The following is a 6,626-nucleotide window of genomic DNA, read 5'->3' on the forward strand; positions in this document are numbered from 1 at the left end:
AGAGAGAGAGAGAGAGAGAGAGAGAGAGAGAGAGAGAGAGAGAGATTGTATAAATGAAAGTTAAAGAGACTGTGGACCCTGACATAGCTCTCTCTTGTGAAGCTATGCCAGTACCTGGCAAATACAGAAGTGGATGCTCACCATTATCTATTGGATGGAACACAGTGCCCCTAATGAAGGAGCTAGAGAAAGTACTCAAGGAGCTAAAGGGATCTGCAACCCTATAGGAGGAACAACAATATGAACTAACCAGTACCCCCCAGAGCTGTGTCTCTAGTTGCATATGTAGCAGAGGATGACCTAGTTGGCCATCAATGGGAGGAGAAGACCTTGGTATTGGGAAGATCATATGCCCCAGTACAGGGGAATGCCTGGGCCAGAAAGTAGGAGTGGGTGGGTTGGGGAGCAAGGCAGGGGTAGGGTATAGGGGGCTTTGGGGATAGCATTTGAAATGTAAATGAAGAAAATATCTGATTAAAAAATGCCTTAAATGTAAAAAAAAAGAGCTGTGCACATATGTAAATTTTTGTCTATCATACATGAAATCCTGGGATATTTTCCTAATATCAAAAATAAAATAAAATAAATTGATTCTTTGTCTTCAAACATCAGAATATGTATTTAATTTATAATTTTAGAAATTTGTCCAGGAAATTCAATCTTGGTTTATAGAAGATAAATTAAATTTGAGACACTAAAACTTGTCCAAAATCAAAACAAATCAATCTTGATTTCTAGGCTTATTCTAGAAGTATTGCTATAGTATGGGTTAACTTATACTTCAGATAAATCAAACATAAATAATAATACTTATTATTATCCTGTACTTTATGGCTAATATCCACTTATCAGTGAGTACATACCATGCATGTCCTTTTGGGTCTGGCTTATCTCACTCAGGATAATATTTTCTAGTTTTATCTGTTTACCTGCAAAATTCATGATGTCCTTGTTTTTAATAGTAGGATTTCATTGTATAAATATGCCATATTTTCTTCATCTATTCTTTGGTTTCCAATCCCTGCTATTACAAATGCTGCTATGAACATAGTTGAGCAAGTGTCCTTGTGAGATGGTGGAGCAACTTTTGGGCATATGCCCAGAAAAACACTATTTTTCTAAGAAACAGCCAAATTGATTTCCAGAATGGCTGTACAAGTTTGCACTCCCGCCAGCCACATAGAAGTGATCTCCATGCTCCATATCTTGGCCAGCAAGTGCTGTCCCTAGAGTTTTTGATCTTATCCATTCTAATTAGTGTGAGGTGGAATCTTATGGTTGTTTTGATTTGCATTTCCCTGATGACTAAGGATGTCGAGCATTTCTTTAAGTGCTTCTTTGCTATTAGAGATTCCTCTGTTCAGAAGTCCCTGTTTAGCTCTATACCCCATTTCCTAGTTGGGTTATTGGACTCGTTGGTGTCTAACTTCCTGAGTTTTTAAATATATTTTAGCTATTAGCCGTCAGTCTGATGTAGGATTGGTGAAGAACTTTTCCCAATCTGTAGGCTTCTGTTTTATCCTATAGTCATTGTCCTTTGCCTTATAGAAGCTTTTCAGTTTCATGAGGTCCCACTTATCAAATTTTGCTCTTCAAGCCTGAGCCATTGATGTTCTGTTCAGGAAGAAAGTTCCTGTACCAATGAGTTCAAGGTTATTACCCACTTTCTGTTCTACTAGATTTAATGTATCTAGTTACATGTTAAGGTCTTTTAATTATTCGGACTTGAATTTTGTACAGGATGATAAATATGAATCTATTTGCACTCTTATACATACAGACATCTAGTTAGACCAGCACCATTTGTTGATGATGCCTTCTTGATTTTTTTCATTGTATGGTTTTGGCATCTTTGTCAAAAACCATGTGTTTCTCTATGTGTGGGTTTATTTCTGCATCTTTGAGCCTTAAAAATTATAATTTACATTGTCAATCTGACCATATATATATATATATATATATATATATATATATATATATGTATGTATATATGCATATATATACATATACATTGCAAATATCATTTTATAATAATATTGACAATTAACGAGGTGAAAAGAGTAACAGCTAGAAGAAGTGTTTAGAAACTAATTGATATGATATTGTAGATGACATAGAATATGTAGCTGGTGTAGAAGAGTAGCAAAGGAGGTAAAGAGAAAAATATTTATTACAGTGATTTCTCAGGAATGATTTGTTAAAAAAAAAAGAAATACAAGTGAAAATGTGATGATAATATTGGAAAGATGCTAGGAGGCTGGGGTAGATGCTTAATTTTTATTTCTTATAATAGTGAACAATGTGGGGGATAATTTGAGATAATCAATTGATTTGAAAGCTTTATAAATAATTTTGGTTTTAGAACACCATTTGAGATTTGGAGAAATCTGCCAACCATTTATGTGTCTCAGTAGAAATCTCAGTAGGAAGTCAGCATTGTAGAACTAGTTTACTTTTCTCTCATTAAAAAGGCTTCTTAATTACCCCATAGTGTTGGACACAAATGATGATGAAAGTTAATACATTTTCTAACTTTGCCCATTCCCCATTTCTAGTGATGACATACTGCAATCAAATAGCAATTTTACTATAATAAAATGTACATAGAATTATAAGGCTGAAAACCTGTGGGAATTATTATCCTTTTCTTTTTGGTTTGAATTAAATGTACACCTAATGCATTCCCAGAAACACCATTATCTTCATTAAAAACTCTGGTATAAATGATCAAGAACTCCCTTGATAATATGCACAAGCATCTTCCTCAGTATCTGGGAAAAGAGTTCTATCTGGCCAGTGTATTGTTCATACTCTAAATTCATCTCCTTCTTTCTGCTCTTACACTCATGGAAATAGAGAACAACTGTTTAATGCTACTGACAGCATCAGCAAATGTATTTTACTGAATTACTAACCTGGCAAAATTTATGTATTTAAAGTAGGCATGTACAATGTAAATTCATCATAGCATATTCCCAACAGTAAGGAACTGTGATAAAACAGTGGTTGTGATTTGCAACATTAAAGGCTCAAAACTCTCTCCTTAAATTCCAATCTATGTACCCTAACATGCATTAAACCTCTGGGACAATATATTTCACAATATTTTCTATCCAAGTAGATCTCATAAATCTGGTAATAGTAAAATATGGAAATAGATTATTATTCTAGCACTCATAGATTCAACATTGATCACCCATAGTATTAAATGCTTTATTCAAGTACAGGAAGTATTGGAAATTTAAATGTATTTAACATGCAATAATAACATGTTGTAATCATTTTATTTAGTTCCAAGAAAATCTGAAAATCTACTAACACCCACCAATGTCACCAATGGATAACTTAACATGATGGAAATGAAGGAAAGAGATGATTAATTATGATACAATTTGTATTCTATTGATAGCTTAATTTAGTTTGAATTAAAATGCTTCTTATATTCAAAATCTTTTTTCTAAGACAATGCAATATGTGTTATTGTTAACTATAGTTAGGCACTTCCATCTTCTTCCCTTACTTAAAATTCGAATGTGATCTACCACACATAAATCTTAGAGATGTTCCATTTGAAAGAAGATAATCTTGTTTATCTTCCTTTATAGGTGATATTTTTTCACAATGTGATAATTATAGTGTATGTAGTAAACATGGTTCCCATAAAAATGTCCTATAAACCAAAAGACAACATAAAAGACAAGTACATATATTCATGCACCAGAGATGCATTTAAACTGTGTGTAAAGATTATTTCTATATAAACATTTATTTCTTGTGTGAGGAGTAGAGAGGAGTCAAAGGCAAACCAACCAAGCTAATGAACAATCCCACCAAAGAAGTATTTGACTACTGCAAGCATTCCTACACCTCCACATAAACCCACATTTCTAGAACTCACAGAATGGCCTCTATTACGTGAAGAGGTTTAAGTATGTCTGTGGATCCCAATTCAGAAGGAAAAAAATCATGAAATCAAAAAGCTCGAGTCCGCACTTGCAATTGCTATCAACTATCAATGCTCGGGGAGAAATGAATGACTAAATAATGATAAGTAAAGAAGTCATGAAATTAAGAACATGGGAGACTAGGGGGAAGAGTCAGAGTGGGGAGAGTAGAAGTGACATAAATAAAATACTTATATGGCAAATTCTAAAATAATAATAGTAATGCCACTATTACTATTATTATTACTACTGCTATTTTACTATGACTATTACTATTGTTTTCTTAAGACAAAACAATATGGTGCCAGCAAGATGGCTTAGTGGGTAAGGTGTTTCCTACGTAGCCTGGAAACTTGAGTTCAATACCAGGATCTACATGGTAGAGGGAGAAACTTTATTCCTGAAAGCTGTCCTCTGATTTCTAGACACATGCTATGGCATGCACCTCCCAAATAAATAAATAAATGTGAAAATTAATATGCATGTCAAAATTTTTCAGTGTAAAGATCACTGAATCATGGTCTGAAAGACAGAAATGAAATTTCCAGAGAAAATGCCTTTTTAATCAAAACAGTGTTTTACTTTCACATTAAACCTCTTTCCCATTCTAAATTCAACCAACAAACCAACATTTCCTAACCAAAATTGTTGGTCAGTTTGTGTATCACTAAGTCACTTACCACAATTTTGTTCCTGTCATAAATGTACATTAATTAAATTGTGTGTAGACTATTTTTCACATTCCAAATCATATATATCAATGTAATTTTGAAATTCTCAAATTCAAAAATAATGGTGCTGCCGTAATGTCATTTACAAAAGTCAGCTTTCTTTTATGGTTAACAAAAAGCCTTGAACAAACTAGAAATACATCAACCAACACAATAAAAGCAAAACACAAGTACATTGCCACCTTTATACTAAATTCAGGGGACTTACAGCATTTCTCCTTAAATCTATATAAACTGCTACTATCCAGTTTATCTAAAACTATTTGTTGAAGAAGGTGTCTTTTCCCCTGTGTAGCTTTTTTGACACCTCTGTCAAAGTTTAAGTGGAAAAAGCTGTGTAAGTATTTTTGTCCTCCATTCTGTTTCATTCTGTACAAGTCTTTGCACTGGTACACTGCTGCTTTTATCACTTAGCCTCTTTAATATAATTTGAGATAAGGTATTTCGATGTGGCAGTGGCTCTGCAGCATCTGTAGGGAACAGCATGTGTGTGCTTCATTGATGGGACTCTACTGTGGCAAGGCCCATGGAAACTCTTTTCCACTTGGCAAGGACCTGTGGTGAATTGGTTGTCTCTATGCTAATTACCTAGATCTCCTGTGCTAGCAAGCTCTCCTAGCTTTCTCTGTGCTGTTTATACTCATAGCTATATTTAGTTTCACTTTGTCAGTCACGGGCAAGGCCAGGATCACACACACTGAAAGTCCACTGGATGATTCTATGTTTTTCTCAATAGTATTTTGAGGAGTAAACCTCCCTCTACCCTTTTTACCTCTATCTATCTTCCAGATGTGCCCATTAATCCTAGGTATTTTGGGACATGTAATCATGTCCCTAGAGAAACAGCTACAATCACACTGAGTAAGCCTGTGGCAGTTGTACAGAGTGGCATATTCTAATTGCACAACTGTTCTGAGGAAGCTATGTCTTCACCCATGTCTTCCAAGAAGGTTAGAGTCCCATATGTTTATTTGGTGGCCAGAATAATATTAAAAGGCTGCCAAAGAAATAAGGAATTTTTTGGTCAAGTTGTTTCAGGAAGTAGTATGCCTTATACTGCTGAACTTTCTGAATCTGACAACTGGCAGATTGCTACTTTGGTTTTCATGGGTATTTATGTATAAACATCATTTGCCTCCATCCCCAATCTTGTAGTTTGTTAGTAGACATTCTTTTACTTTCCCTTCAATTTGCTGTGCCTCTCCTTCACCTCCTCCTGCAGTCTTGGTATTTAAAGACAGTTCCTCTAATGGCACAGTAGTGTATTACCATTAATGGTAGTTTTGTTTTGCCACAGAGAAGACAAGCTCAAATGGTCTAGCATAGAGTAGTTCTTGCTGTCTTTGATTGCCTCTCAGACCAGACTTTTAACCTATATCCACATTCCTGTTACATTGTGCTGTGGTTTCCTCATTTTGAAACTGCTTCACTTCCTGCTACATGGACTTCTGTATTCTAACTCTTACTACAGCTTCAAATTGCAGTTTATTAATGGTTGCTCTCAGTTTTCAATGGGCATATATGTGCTCATTCTCAGCTCCCTGGTCCTTTGCATGAGGGAAATGCCTTTGCAGATTATCTTTCTCAGCCCCCTATTTTCTCAGTACAAGACTCTAGCTCATAAGAATCATGTTCTGCACCATCAAAATGCTACTGCCTTTTCCCTTCATGAAGCTTTATATTTCCTGAGAAACAGCACACACTATTATTAGACTTTTCTTCTTGTCCTATTTCTTTGCACCTATAGCCTTTACCTATGGGGGTAAAACTCCAAGTCCTTAGTCCAAAAGACCTTTTACAAATGGACATGACTCATTTTCCTTTATTTAAAAGGATCTGGATATTCCTTTAACATCCCAGCAAAGGTTATCCTTGTGTTTTCCCCCAGGACTGTGACACACGTGTTTGGATTCCTGATGGTCTTGTGAGACATCATGGCCAAGATACCTTG

Source organism: Mus caroli, chromosome X (genome assembly GCF_900094665.2).
Source record: "Mus caroli chromosome X, CAROLI_EIJ_v1.1, whole genome shotgun sequence".
NCBI classification, from domain to species: domain Eukaryota; kingdom Metazoa; phylum Chordata; class Mammalia; order Rodentia; family Muridae; genus Mus; species Mus caroli.